This window comes from Balaenoptera borealis, assembly GCF_965194805.1.
Source record: "Balaenoptera borealis genome assembly, chromosome: 19".
Classification (NCBI taxonomy): Eukaryota; Metazoa; Chordata; class Mammalia; order Artiodactyla; family Balaenopteridae; genus Balaenoptera; species Balaenoptera borealis.
The window spans coordinates 14,513,773-14,529,726 of record NC_138878.1 but is presented as its reverse complement, the minus strand read 5'-3'; the positions used below and the strand labels follow the sequence as shown (position 1 = coordinate 14,529,726).

Sequence of the window (15,954 nt, the reverse complement as noted above, 5' to 3'; positions counted from 1 at the left end):
TTTACTTCAAAGTTAGACTCTTAGATACAGTATCCCTTGAGCTACTGACTCAACGTTCTTTTATCAATATAATTCCACAAAAAATTACTGACAACATATTTTGGGGTAGGTACTGTGCTAATCTCCTGAAATTTGTATTCAGATAAAAAGTTTTTTCAAGGAAGCATTATCTAAGATTGTACATGAGAACAAATATTAAGCCAACTCTACCAACAGGCCTGGTAATAGTGTTTTCTATTTGGTAAGTAACAGCCTCACTAAATAAGTAATATGCTTTATTTATTTCTGTAGCTTTAGTTTTAGAGTGGCTTGGAAAGCAGGGCAGACTGCAAAGATCTGTGTTGTGGTTTGGAGAGGTATGAATCACTTCTGTCAGGTCTGCATCTGTTGGGATATATAGGAAGGTCACCTTTGACTAATGGGAATTCTCAAGAGTGTAGCAGCAATCACATGTTCCAAGTGACTTAATTCTAATTGCAATCATGATATCCTTAAGGGCCTACTTAGAAATCACTAATTACTAAAAGTAAACAAATGTTTACTAAGTATTTTACTAAAGAACACAGAACTGTGCTAGATGTAGGAGACAGAAGAGAAACATGAGCTATGAAATACTAGCTATCGTCAAGCAGTATACACATTCTTGTTTGGGAGATGAGATTAACCCCCACAAAATAGAGAAAGATGCAAGGAAGTATCTATCATCAAACTTTTATTTATATGATAGTGAAAATTAGTTCAGAAAAGAGAAGGGATCTATAATCAGTTGCCAAATGTATATCTATATACCACCTTGCAAATTTCAAAAAGACTTCATGTTTTCTCATGTGATATTCACAAAATTGCATAAAGGTAGAAAAGTCAAATAATATTTAATTAATAATGACAACTACCATTAATGCTAATCTCCAATGGATCAGACATTGTGTAAGGCACTTTTCATTCTCTTTTTCTCATTTTATCCTCATAAGAATCTCATTTGGTAGGGACTACTGTCCCCATCTCCAGATGCTGAAACTGAATTAAATGAACTGACTGAAAATATACAACTAATAATTCACGCAGTTTGTACTTAACACTAACAATGCAAGTTGATGAGTTCTACTACTGAATTTTGCCAATACTGTGAAATCATGAATCTCCAAAACCTATACATACCTTGTCTATAAAGAAAAAATTTCCTTATTTTGTCTGAAATAGCCTGAAACAAAACTTCAGTAAGTCTAACCTTACTTTAAACATCACTTAGATCACTGTGAAGAAATTTTTAAAATGTAGGTCAGTCTGGAAGAGCCAGTGCTATATCCTCATCACACCAAATCTACAACAGCCTCCAAGGCAGTTAGGTTGGGACTAAATAAATGGGGATTTTTCCAGCCTCTCTTACAGTTAGTTGTTGATGAGAAGGTGATGCCAGCAGACAAATATAGGGGTTTGTTACTGTAGCACAGCCTATCTTATCCTATTAAAGAGGCAATATTAATTATGTTTTTAGAGTTATTATTTCAATAGATAATGTTAAATAGGTCATTTGAATCACGCTGTTTGTATAACAGAAGTCAGGTACTCTGTTCTTACTGGGCTTCCAGATTTACTATTACTTAGATACTCTATATTCTGGACTCTCAGCCTCACAACCCCAGCTCAGTTAAGCCTAATCGACCCGTAATAACTAGGCCAGTGCACCAAATTCTTCTGAGAATGATTTGTATTTGAAAAGTATCTCATTAATTCATAAAATGAATACCAGAATAGTCCTGATGCATGCTCACTATATTTTATCCTCAAAAAAAAAATCTATTTAGAAAACCTAAATAAGATTAAAATAGGAACAAAGACTCAGAACAAAGAAAACTAAAGGCTTTTCTCATTAACTTCTAAGTTAGAGCAGTGATTCTCAAAACCAATACTTACATTGAATTCTTATATATATTATACATTAATTTTAATTGTGTTAAAATACACATAAACATAAATTTTACCACTATAACCATTTTTTAAGTGTATGATTCAGTGGCATTAAGTACATTTACAATGTTGTGTGATCACCACCACTATTTTCAGAATGTTTTCATCATCACTCCAAACAGAAATTTTGTATCCATTAAGCATTAACTTCTCATTTGCTCCCTCTACTCCACCTCTGGTAACCTCAAACCTACTTCCTGTCTTTGTGAATCATACAACTTTTAGAATCATAAAATATAGGCCTTTCATATATGGCTTATTTCACTTAGCATAATATTTTCCAAGTCCATCCATCATGCAGCATTTTTCAAAACTGCATTCCTTTGTATGGTATAATAATATTCCATTGTATGGATATACCACATTTGTTTAACCATTCATTTGTTGATGGACACTTGTTTTGTTTCCACCTTTTGATAACTGTGAATAACACTTTTATGAACATTGGTGTACATGAATCTGTTTACGTTCCTGTTTGGTTACATACTTTGAAGTGGAATTGCTATGTTTAACTTTTTGAAGAACTGCCAAATTGTTTTCCACAACCACTGTACTATTTTACAGTTCCACCAGCAACGTAAGAGTGTTCCAATTTCTCTATATACTTGCCAACACTTTCTTTCTCCCTCTCTTTTGCACTTTCTTTCCTTTTCTTTTCAATAACAGCTATCCTACTGAGTGTGAAGCGGTATCTTATTGTATTTTTTTTCATGGTATATCACTCTATTTTAGATATTATATATGCATTGATAGTTTCAAAGTTTTTAGAATACAGTTATTTCACATCTTATATTTATTCCCACTTATTTGATGTTTTTAGTGCTATTCCTAATTGTTTTCAAAATTTATTTTTCTTCTTAATGTTTGTATATAGAAATACAATTAATTTTTGAATATTAAACTTGTTTCAGTTGACTTTGCTATTACTTTTAACAGTTTATCTGTAGTGTTTTTTAAAATTTTTCTATGAATAGAATTTTATTATTTGTGAATAGAACAGTTTTTCCTTCAAGCCCTCTCCAGTTTATAGGCCTTTTATTTATTTTTTCTTACCTTATTGCACTGACCAATTCTTGTTCAATAATAAATGAAAGTACTAATAGTGGGCATTCTTACTGTGTTCCCATTATTTAATAAATGGTACTGGGAAAACTGGACAGCTACATGTAAAAAAATGAATTTAGAACATTCTTTAACACTGGACGCAAAAGTAAACTCTAAATGGATTAAAGACCTTAATGTAAGATACTATAAAACTCTTAGAGGAAAACATAGGCAGAACACTCTTTGACATAAATTGCAGCAGTATCTTTTTCAATCCGTCTCCTAGAGTAATGGAAATAAAAACAAAAATAAACAAATGGGACCTAATTAAACTCAAAATCTTCTGCACAGCGAAGGAAACCATAAACAAAACAAAAAGACAACCCAAAGAATGAGAGAAAATATTTGCAAACAAAGCAACTGACTAGGGAATAATCTCCAAAATTTACAAACAGCTCATGCAGCTCAATATCAAACAAGCAAACAAACAAACAAACAACCAATCAAAAATAGGCAGAGGACCTAAACAGACATTTCTCCAGAGAAGACATACTGATGGCCAAGAGGCACATGAAAAGATGCTCAACATCACTAATTATTAGAGAAATGCAAACCAAAACTGTAATAACGTATCACCTCACACAGGTCAGAATGGCCATCTTCAAAAAATCTACAAACAATAAATGCTGGAGAGGGTGTGGAGGAAAGAGAACCCTCCTACACTGTTGGTGGGAATGTAAACTGGTACAGCTACTATGGGGAACAGTATGGAGGTTACTTAAAAAAGTAAAAACAGAGCTACCATATGACCCAGTAATCCCACTCCTGGGCACATAGCCAGAAAAAAGCATGGTTCGAAAGGATACATGCACCCCAATGTTCATAGCAGCAAGACATGGAAGCAACCTAAATGTTTATCGACAGATGAGTGGATAAAGGAGATGTGGTACATATGTAAGGGAATATTACTCAGCCATTAAAAACAATGAAATAATGCCATTTGCAGCAACACGGATAGACGTGGAGATTATCATACTAAGTGAAGTAAGTCAGACAGAGAAAGAGAAATACCATATGATACTGCTTATATGCAGAATCTAAAAAAAAATGATATAAATGAACTTATTTACAAAACAGAAACAGACTCACAGACTTAGAGAAGGAACTTATGGTTACCAGTGGGGAAGGGTGTGGGGAGGGATAGATTGGGAATTTGGGATTGACATGTACACAGTGCTATATTTAAAATACATAACCAACAAGGACCTACTGTATAGCACAGTACTGGTTCAATACTCTGTAATAACCTAAATGGGAAAAGAATTTGAAAACTAATAGATACATGTATATGTATAACTGAACCACTTGGTTATACACCTGAAACATTGTTAATCAACTATACTCCAATATAAAATAAATTTTAAAAATTCAGATTCATGTGCTTCACCTTGGACCAGCCAAACAGGATTTCATACATAGAGTCCAGCAACCTGCTTATTAAATAAACACCTCATGTTAATCTTAGCCATACTGTTTTGGGAACTATTGCAACTATCAAGTTTCATCTAATTCTGTATATTCTATCTTTTCAATGTTTCTCATCCATTTCTCTCCTTTCCTATGGCCTCTACCCTAGTTTAAGTCTGCTTCATCTCTTAGCTGGACATCTGTAATAGGATTTCCTTGCCTCTAGGATATTTTCTACTCTAATTCATCCTGCACACAGGGGCCTTTTTAATCTTACTAAATCACAGCTCCACTCATTTAATGTGACAAGAACTTATTGAGAGCATACTATATACCAGGTGCTCTAGGGCAGAAGGTTCTAAGTGGGGTTGATAATCAGAATCATTAAGTGGGAGAAACCTTTTAAAGACAGAGATTCTCTAGCACTCCTCCAGGCCTACTAAATTAGAAACTATAGAGCCAGAGTTGAGAAAAGTTTACTGTTAAAAAGTTCCCCAGGTGACTCTGATACTTTTGAGCAACACTAGACTGGAGCATATAAAGATTAAAACATTCTTCTGTATTTCAGATTGTACTGGGGGAGTTGTGAACATATGCAAATAACATATAACACATTGGTTAATGTGTTCCAAGTGCTACAAGAAAGAGTAATTCTGATTGCATTAAACACTTTTAGTAACACGCCAACCTGGAAGAAATCTTTTCCTCCTCTAATTTCCCACAGTACTTTATAATTCTCTTATAGTCTCATTTTTATCTTGCACTATAATTATTTTTGTATATGTCTCCTGTCCTTTCCACTTGTATTTGAGATCAGAACCTTGGCCTTATCAGAGCACATAATCTGACAAAGAATTTTTTTCAGAGTTCTAATTTATTTACAGGATAAAGCTGTATCCCCCAAAATACTAAATTATGCATGGTTATGCATTTAATAAATTATCTCAGAAATTGGATGTCCTTGTAACTCTTGGATATATGTGGCCAAATTTATGGATTTTAATCTCAGCAAGGCACTTAGTAAAGTTCCTTCAATAAAGCAGGTACTCAATAAAAAAGTTATGTGTGAACCAATGGGATCTAGGGAAAATGTCTTTGGATATGCAAAAACATACTTAGTATGTCCAGTATCTACTTAAGAGGTTATAGATTCCAAATGAAATAATATTCTGGTGGTTTTTGCAAACCAGATCCCTATGAGCCAAAACCAATCAGCTTGTTTTTGTTTGTTTGTTTGGATCACCCGGTATTTTGTTGGTGTGCTGGGATGTGTGTGTGTGTTGTGTTTTTTGTTTTTTGACAAATTTTAATTTGAATGACTTTGGGCAAATATTCTCTGACTTACCACAGGCTCTCCCACTCCCTATTACCTTACACTAATCTGATGTACACAATTATGTTATCTATAGGTCTAAAGATGAGAGTTCTAATGATGACAGACAACTGCTCCCAATCATTTCTTCTTTTTGAGTGTTGGTTATTGTTACGGACTGAATTGTGTCCCCCCTTAAATTCGTATGCTGAAATCCTAATCCCCAGTACTTCAGAATGCAACCATACTTGGAGATAAGGTCTTTAAAGAGGTAATTAAATTAAAATGAGGTCTTTAGGATGGGCCCTAATCCAATATGTCTGATGTCCTTATAAGAAGAAATATGGACACAGATGTGTATGTCCGTGAAGTAAAGACCATGTGAAGACAGAGGCAAAACTACATGCCAAGGAGAGAGGCTTCAGAATGAAATCAACCCTGCTGACACCTTGATATTGGACTTTCTAGCCTCTAGAATTGTGCGAAAATTAATTTCTGCTGTTTATTCCCTCAGTCTGTGGTATTCTGTTACAGCAAACCCAGCAAACTAATACAGCTACCAACTATACTTAATACTAATCTTAACTTAGGCATTTTTACATCAGAATTATGTTCAAGTCATTCTGCCAGGTACAGTGGTGAATACAACTCTAAGCAGCTTAGAATCTAGCAGATGAGGCAAACTATATGTAAGATACATTCATCAACATAAATGATAAAAATACTACCAGCCCTAAAGAAAAAAAAGCCAAATAAAGAGTATATTTATAATTCTATAGGTGTTCTGGAGGGAGAGAGTTAACTATGGGTTACAGCTCAAAAAAATTCAGAATGTGACCTGGGTCTTGAGAGATTAGTAAGATTCAACCAAGCAGAGGGGAGAGGCCATTTAGGTGAGAGGAATGGAGAGTACAAAGTCAAATGCTACTATAGAGAACATTGTTTCTCCCAAGTAAATCTAACTTAGATTCAGGCCTCCTTTCTTGGCTTTCTAAACTCTATAACCACTATATATTTCTAATTAATGCCCTAAATCCTTATAAAATTTAGGCATTTTCCCCCTGCAGATAAATAACAGTATAACTGACTTTGTTCAGTATAATACTGACATCCAAAGGATGGTCTGGTTCATCTCTAAAGCCTCTTGGGCTTCTGCTGAGAGTTGGTTTTATTTTCATATGGTCTATGAGGGCAATAAGCAGCTCACAGAACATTCTCTTTTGAAATCTGGCCATTTTTTGATCTCTTGCTTGTCAAATCTCATCACAGTAGATGGCTCCACAGTGCAGGTGGCCTGTGTTTTCTTAAGTGCCTCTTCTTCTGAAGAATGTGTTACTCTGTTCATTAATGTTTCATACCTAAGTGTTCTAATATATTTAATTTCTTATTTAATGAAATTTCTAACCTTCAGGCTGAGTAAGTTATTTGGAATGTTTCATCCAAGCTGCTGGAAAAATGCTCAATAGCAAGGAGTTTTAAAGATGGAATTTTAAGAAAGGGGTTGGCAGGAACCTAAACACATATGGATCTAAGCTTTCATAAATGCTTCCCTGTCTTAAGTGTAGAAGAAGAAATTCTTCTTGATAAGCAGATAAGTTCTGCTGAATTTTTCTTTTAGATTTTGGAGACAAGAATTTAACAACGACTTTTGTTTTGTTTAAAAGATGTGTTTCAAAGCTGTACGTTTTTTTTTTAAGTATTATTTGTCTGTAGAAAGCCTTACTTCTCCTCCATCATTTCAACAATGCTTACTTTCTTCCATAAAAGAGAGACTTATGTGAGACCATTATCGCCAAAAGAGATACACGTTGAACCAAAGGAGCCATGCATAGCACCTGGTTTCAATTATTTTAGATTCAAGTGATGATCTAAGAAAGGAGGAGCCTCAGCTGAATTAGTTTGATTCCTGTAATGGTCTGGACTCAAAGCACCTGCCCATCTTACCATCTAACTTCAGACTTATGGGAGATTAAGAACTTAGAGAAGCTTTTAGACTGTTACATAAAATTTTAAAATTAAGCTCTTTAATACCCGGTTTAGATGAAATTTGACGGTCAGAAATAACTAGAATTTTAAATTTAACCATAACTCAAGTTGCACCCAATATTTAAAGACTACAAACTGTGTACGATACAGTAAAAATTCACACGGTAAACCATTACTAAATGTTTAGAAATCCAAATTTTCACCTTTTTCTGTTTTTAGTACCCGCTCCCCGGGTGACAAAGTGGACTCAAGTTTCCGTTACCCCTTACCCAACAAGGGGTGGTGGTACTACACGCTTACCTTGGGGAAACAACTTGCACTTTATAACTGGACAGGAAAATCGTTTGGTGAGAGAGAAGGCTAAAGGAAACGGAGACCGGTGGCGTGACCGTAGCACAGACCCGCGGTTACTCTTCAGGAGACGGCCTCAGCCCCAAACTACCTGGACCACCTAACAGGACCGCTTTTCCCGCGGCGTCTCACCTTCCGGCTCTAAGTCACCACAGCCCGCCCACCGGAAGCCGTCGTCATGGCAGCGCTGTTTGGTCCCGCCCCATCCCTTCGCCCCGCCCACCGCCTTGTACGCTTGCGGCCAGCTGGGCTTCGATTGGCCCATCTGTCCTTCACTCTGGGAGACGTTCCGGGCTGCGAGGCTCTGGAGCTCTTACTTGAATTTGTGGCGCGGAGAGTTTGTGAGGTAAGGAAGGCAGCTGGGCGTCTTGCTGGAGCCAACAAACTGGGTGGTGAGCGACCCTGAGGGGAGAAGGACGAAAAGGGCGGCCGAGGTGCAGGGATGCTGAGTCAAACAAGCCGCCTCGAGATGGGGGGCTTCAGCCGGGCTGCTTCCCTCCCTGAGGCAGCCCCTCTGTTCGCTTCCTCGCAGCCTCTAGGTTCTTCTTCTCACGTCGTTTTCCTCGCGTCTCAGAGACAACGCGCCCGCCCCTCTTCTGTTGTCCCTGGAGGGAGGCTCCTCCTGACGCTCCCTTTTCGTCTTCTTTCCCGAACGGTGTCTCTCAGTTCCTTCCCTCCCCAGTAGCAACCCTCCGACCCTGTCGTGCTTACACCTCCCCCAAGCGTACTTGACTCCCCCCGACCTCTTTCGTAATTATATCCGGCTCTCCATCACCAGCACTGTCAGAAACTTTCTCCCTGCCCTTGACAGTGTGGAAAAGACTCCTGAGCAACCTGGGGAGCGCCCCACATCTCACAAACTGAGTCCAGAATGTTCCTTATCAAGGAATAGGATGCTGCTGTCCGCTTCTTCCCAACTGGGATGTAGTGAAGGTCCCGTGGAAAGCGGCAAGTGCAAGCGCTGTATAAAGCGCTACAGAAATGTAAGATCTTGTCCCAGTTACTGACTCTGAATGATTGGATTCCTGTCGAAAACAGGATTATTTTGTTCTTGGTCCGACCCTGTTAACACATACGTTTCGTTTTGGCGTTATGAATACTCTCCAAACCTTAAAACAGAACAAAGCCAATAGGTCTGTTGGGGTACAGTGAAACTGAGGCTTGATCGGTAACATAAAAAACAAACAAGCAAAAAAACACTGATTGAAAAGTGTTCTCTTCATTAACCTTCTGTGTCTATTATGATCTGACTCCCCCCACTACACCCCCATCGATTGAATTTCAAATTGAAATTCAGACCCACTTAAAGAGTTTTATAGTATAAATGGACATCTTTTCCTATATCCCTGTCTATGACTATGCAGATCTTCTATTTTCTTTCTAATCTGATCATTCAACTTGATTTTCTGTATGTCCAGCCTCTGGAACAGAGGTTCTTAACTTTTTTGGGGGGGGGGGTCATAGTCCCCTTTAAGAAGCAAGGAAAACCTTGAATCTTTTGTATAGAATATGACACATACACACAAAAATTTTGTATCAATTTCAGGGTATTTTAAAGTCCACTCTGAAGTACCGATTTCCATAGGACCTCAGTCTAGTTCTACAAGTGTATTTATATTTCTTAAAAAGTAGAAATAGTTAAACAGCCAAAGCAGCTAAGTGCTTTACTTCTTAAAAATGGCCGTCATTTAACTTCTGAATTAAGACTTGTTCTGAAGAAAGTTGGGGTGGGAAAGCTTGAAGAAGTTGTATTAGTAGCACCACTTTCAATTGAGCACTGGGTTAAGAATTTTAGAGAAGTCACTGAAATGCTTTCTAAAATTAAAGGAAGGCCATTCACAGATGAGGGTATGGGCACACAGGCATATAAGAAGTAAATTGGCAAGATGTTGTATCTTTTTGCATTAACATAAAAATTAGGAGAATACTTGATCAACATCAAGAGTTAAAATAATTTTTGTGCCTTAATGTTTTGGATGTCTTATAGTAAAATGATTTTTATCGTGAAATTCCACTAGCTTGTTCTGAATATAATTTATATCATCAAGCATTATTTTTTCACATTAGAACTTTAGTTCACCTGAAACTTAGTTTTGTGTATGATGTGAGAAATGGTTTTAACTAAAAATTTTTTGTTGTTTTGTTGCTGTTTGGAAAACATTGGCCCATGAGCCAAATCTGACCCACTATCTGGTTATGTAAATAAAATTCTGTGGGAACACAGGTACACCCACTTGTTTACTTGTTGTCTGGCTGCTTTTGTGCTACAACGTCAGAGTTGAGTAGTTGTGACAGAAACTATATGGGCTTCAAAGCCTGATATATTACTGTCTGGCCCTTAACACAAAAAGTTTGCCAACCCCTGGAATAGGACATCCTTTCCTCACTGAATGGATAATGTCATGTTCCCATACAATTTCTACATACATATATGTGTGTGTATATATATATATACATATATATGTGTGTGTGTGTATGTTTGCCTTTGTTTTTGAGCTTTTCTAGTCTGTTTCATTTGTCTCGCCCTGCACATATAACATAGTGTTTTAAATTACCTTATCTCTAAACTAAGACAATATTCAGTAGGTTAAACTGCTCTCCTTACCCCCTATACCAAGTTGTTCTCTTGTCTTATTTATTCTTGGCCCTTAGATCTTCCATATTAATTTTTATGATCAGTTTATTAAATACCATGAGAAATCTTCTTGGGGTTTTGATAGGAATTGCTTTGAATATACACATTAATTTGGGAAGAACTGTCATCTTTACAATATTCAGTCTTTCCATCCGTGAACATAGTATATCCTGATTGTTTTTATGTCTTTTAATGTGATCTAAAAATTTTTTTCTTTAGAGTGTTCCATAAGGGAAATTGGTCTTGGTTTTGCTTTCTTGTGATTTTCTGATTTTAGCATTAGGGCAGTGCTGTCTGACTTCTTTAAATGATCTGAGATGTGTTGTATTCTTCTCTGTTTCTTGAAAGATTTTGTATAGGATTGGTATTATTTTTTGTTAAAGATTTGATAGAAAACACCAGTGCATCCATCCAGGCCTGGCGCTTTCTTTTTGAGGAGGTTTTAATGAAATTAGGAAAATGAGAGTAAAATCTATTGGCCTACATCTTACCATTTCTGGCACTCTATCTCTTCTTGTAGATGCAAGTTTTCATTAGTTTTCTTCAGTCTGAAGAACTTCCTTTAACACTGCTTATGGTATGGCTTGTTGGTAATGGATTCTATTAGGTTTTTTTTTTTTTTTTTACTTGAAAAGGTTTTTAGTTCACTTTCATTTTTGAAAGATTTATTTTTAAGCTGGATATATAATTGTGTTTTTTAGTACTTTAATATTCTATTGTCTTCTGTCTTGTGTTGTTGTTAGTAAGATATTTGGAGTCATTCTGATCTTTGTTCTCCTGTATGTAATGTGTCTTTTTTCCACCCCCTGGCTGCTGCTTTTTATAAAAGTCAGTTTTTTTTAGGCTTAATTTACATATGGTAAAATTCACTCTTTTTAGGAATATAGTTCTATGAATTTTGACAAATATAAGCAATTGTGAACTACTACCATAATCAAGATATAGAGTATTTCTGTTAGTCTATAAAGTTACCTCATGCTCCTTTATAATCAATTCTCAGATCCCATACCTATCCCCTAGCAACCACTGATCTGATATCTGCCACTATACGTTTGTACTTTGAGAACATGGTGTTAATGGAATTCTGTAGTATGCAGCCTTTTATGTCTAGCTTCTTTCACTTGGCATAATGCATTTAAGATTCATTCATGTTGTTGCATGTATCAGTAGTTTATTCCTTTTTGTGTGTGAATAGTACTCCATTGTACATATGTACCATAATTTGTTTATCCATTAGCCAGTTAATGGACATTTGGGTTGTTTTCAGGTTTTGGCTATTAGTAATAAAGCTGCTATAACCATTTACCTACAGGTCTTTGTGGGACCATAGATTTTTATTTTTGCTGGGTGACTACCTAGGAATGAAGCTGCTATGTTATACGACAAATGTATGATTAACATCCTAAAATACTACCAAACTTTTTCCCAAAGTGGCTATTCCATTTGTTTTCCTATCAGCAGCGTATAACAGCTCTGGTTATTCACATCAGCTCTTGGTGGTGTTAGTATTTTAAAATTTAACTATTCCATTCAGTGTGTATTGATGTTTCATTGTAATTTTAATTGCATTTCTCTGATAACTCATGATGTAGAGCATCTTTCATTTATTTATTTGCTATATGTATATCTTCTATGGTGAAGCATTATTAAAATCTTTTGCCTATTTTTTGGACAGCTTTATTGAGTTATAATTAAGGTACAACAAATTGCATATATTTTTTTTAATTATTATTTTTTTATTGGAGTATAATTGCTTTACAATGTTGTGTGAGTTTCTGCTGTACAATGAAGCAAATCAACTATATGTATACTTATATCCCCTGCCTCTTGGACCACCCTCCTACTCCTCACCCCCCCCATCTCACCCATCTAGGTCATCACAGAGCACCGAGCTGAGCTCCCTGTGCTATACAGCAGGTTCCCAGTACCTGTTTTACACATGGTAGTGTATTTATGTCAAACATAATCTCCCAATTCGTCCCACCCTCCGCTTCCCACCCTGTGTCCACATGTCTTTTCTCTACGTCTACATCTCTATTCCTGCCCTGCAAATAGGTTCATCTGTACCATTTTTCTAGATTCCACATATATGCATTAATATACGATATTTGTTTTTCTCTTTATGGCTTACTTCACTCTGTATGACAGACTTTAGTCTAGGTCCATCCACATCTCTACAAATGACCCAATTTCGTTCCTTTTTATGGCTGAGTAATATTCCCTTGTATATATGTACCACATCTTCTTTATCCATTCATCTGTCATTGGACATTTAGCTTGTTTCCATGACCTGGGTATTGTAAATAGTGCTGCAGTGAACATTGGGGTACATGTGTCCTTTTGAATTATGGTTTTCTCAGGGTATATGCCCAGTAGTGGGATTGCTGGGTCATATGGTAGTTCTATTTTTAGTTTTTTAAGGAACCTCCGTACTGTTCTCCATAGTAGCTGTATCAATTTACATTCCCACCAACAGTGTAGGACGGTTCCCTTTTCTCCACACCCTTTCCAGCATTTATCGTTTGTAGATTTTTTGTTGATGGCCATTCTGACCAGTGTGAGGTGATACCTCATTGTAGTTTTGATTTGCATTTCTCTAATGATTAGTGATGTTGAGCATCCTTTCATGTGTTTGTTGGCGATCTGTATATCTTCAACAAATGTTGAATGAGAAATGAGAAATGTCTATTTAGGTCTTCTGCCCATTTTTGGATTGGGTTGTTTGTTTTTTTTTAATATTGAGCTCCATGAACAGTTTGTATATTTTGGAGATTAATGCTTCGTCTGTTGATTCGTTTGCAAATATTTTCTCCCATTCTGAGGGTTGTCTTTTCATCTTGTTTATGGTTTCCCATGCTGTGCAAATGCTTTTAAGATTAATTAGGTCCCATTTGTTTATTTTTGTTTTTATTTTCATTACTCCAGGAGGTGGGTCAAAAAAGATCTTGCTGTGGTTTACGTCAAGGAGCGTTCTTCCTATGTTTTCCTCTAAGAGTTTTATAGTGTCCAGTCTTACATTTAGGTTTTTAATCCATTTTGAGTTTATTTTTGTGTTTTCTGTTAGGTAGTGTTCTAATTTCATTCTTTTACAAGTAGCTGTCCAGTCTTCCCAGCACCACTTATTGAAGAGGCTGTCTTTTCTCCATTGTATGTTCCTTCTTCCTTTGTCGTAAATTAGGTGACCATAGGTGCATGGGTTTATCTCTGGGCATTCTATCCTGTAACACTGATCTATATTTATGTTTTTGTGCCAGTACCATATGTCTTGATTACTGTAGCTTTGTAGTATAGTTTGAAGTCAGGCCTGATTCCTCCAGCTCTGTTTTTCTTTCTCAAGATTGCTTTGGCTATTCGGGGCTTTTGTGTTTCCATACAAATTGTAAATTTTTTTGTTTTAATTCTGTGAAGAATGCCATTGGTAGTTTGATAGGGATTGCATTGGAACTGTAGATTGGTTTGGGTAGTATAGTAATTTTCACAGTATTGATTCTTCCAATCCGAGAACATGGTATATTTCTCCATCTATTTATGTCATCTTGGATTTCTTTCATCAGTGTTTTATAGTTTTCTGAGTACAAGGCTTTTGCCTCCTTAGGTAGGTTTATTCCTAGGTATTTTATTCTTTTTGTTGTGGTGGTAAATGGGATTGTTTCCTTAATTTCTCTTTATGATTTTTAGTTGTTAGTGTATAGGAATGAAAGAGATTTCTATGCATTAATTTTGTATCCTGCAACCTTACCAAATTCGTTGATTAGTTCTAGTAGTTGTCTGGTGGCATCTTTAGGATTTTCTATGTATAGTATCATGTCATCTACAAACAGTGACAGTTTTAATTCTTTTCCAATTTGTATTCCTTTTATTTTTTTTTTCCTCTCTAATTGCTGTGGCTAAGACTTCCAAAACTATGTTGATTAACAGTGGCATGAGTGGACATCCTTGTCTTGTTCCTGATCTTAGTGGAAATGCTTTCAGTTTTTCACCTTTGAGAATGATGTTTGCTGTGGGTTTGTCATATATGGCCTTTATTATGTTGAGGTAGATTCCCTCTATGCCCATTTTCTGGAGAGTTTTTATATCATAAATGGGTGTTGAATTTTGTCAAAAGCTTTTTCTGCATCTATTGAGATGATCATATGGTTTTTATTCTTCAGTTTGTTAATATGGTGTATCACATTGATTGATTTGCATATATTGAAGAATCCTTATATTCCTGGCATAAACCCCACTTGATCATGGTGTATGATCCTTTTAATGTGCTGTTGGATTCTGTTTGCTAGTATTTTGTTGAGGATTTTTGCATCTATGTTCATCAGTGATATTGGTCTGTAATTTTCTTTTTCTGTGATATATTTGTCTGGTTTTGGTATCAGGGTGATGGTGACCTCTTAGAACGAATTTGGGAGTCTTCCTTCCTCTGCAATTTTTTGGAAGAGTTTGAGAAGGGTACGTGTTAGCTCTTCTCTAAATGTTTGATAGAATTCAGCTGTGAAGCCATCTGGACCAGGACTTTTGTTTGTTCGAAGATTTTTGATTACAGCTTCAATTTCGTTACTTGTGAATAATCTGTTTATATTTTCTAATTCTTCCTGGTTCAGTCTTGGAAAATTGTACCTTTCCACGAATCTGTCCATTTCTTCATCATTGTTGATTTTATTGGTGTATAGTTGTTTGTAGTAGTCTCTCTTTTTTTTTTTTTTAAATAAATTTATTTATTTATTTATTTTTGGCTGCGTTGGGTCTTCGTTGCAGTGCACGGACTTCTCATTGTGGTGGCTTCTCTTGTTGCCGAGCACTGGCTTTAGGCGCACGGGCTTCAGTAGTTGTGGCACACGGGCTTCAGTAGTTGTGGCTCACAGGCTCTAGAGCACAGGCTCAGTAGTTGTGGCGCACGGGCTTAGTTGCTCCGCGGCATGTGGGATCTTCCCGGACCAGGGCTCGAACCCGTGTCCCCTGCATTGGCAGGCAGATTCTTAACCACTGTGCCACCAGGGAAGTCCTGTAGTAGTCTCTTATAATCCTTTGTATTTCTGTGGTGTCAGTTGTGATTTCTCCTTTTTCATTTCTAATTTTATTGATTTGCGTCCTCTCCCTTTTTTTCTTGATGAGTCTGGCTAAAGGCTGATCAATTTTGTTTATTTTCTCAAAGAACCAGCTTTTAGTTTTATTGATCTTTGCTATTGTTTTCTTTGTT

General features: G+C 36.4%; 1 long non-coding RNA gene across 1 annotated transcript in view; it reads right to left on the bottom strand.

Annotated features, from left to right (window-relative positions):
• The window catches only part of LOC309617560, a 164,291-nt gene extending 155,914 nt beyond the window's left edge, over positions 1-8,377 (bottom strand). Inside the window, exon 1 of the long non-coding RNA XR_014238038.1 lies at positions 8,078-8,377. This is a non-coding gene — a long non-coding RNA (uncharacterized lncRNA). The remainder of the gene's footprint in view (positions 1-8,077) is intronic.
• Positions 8,378-15,954: the final 7,577 nt, after the last annotated feature.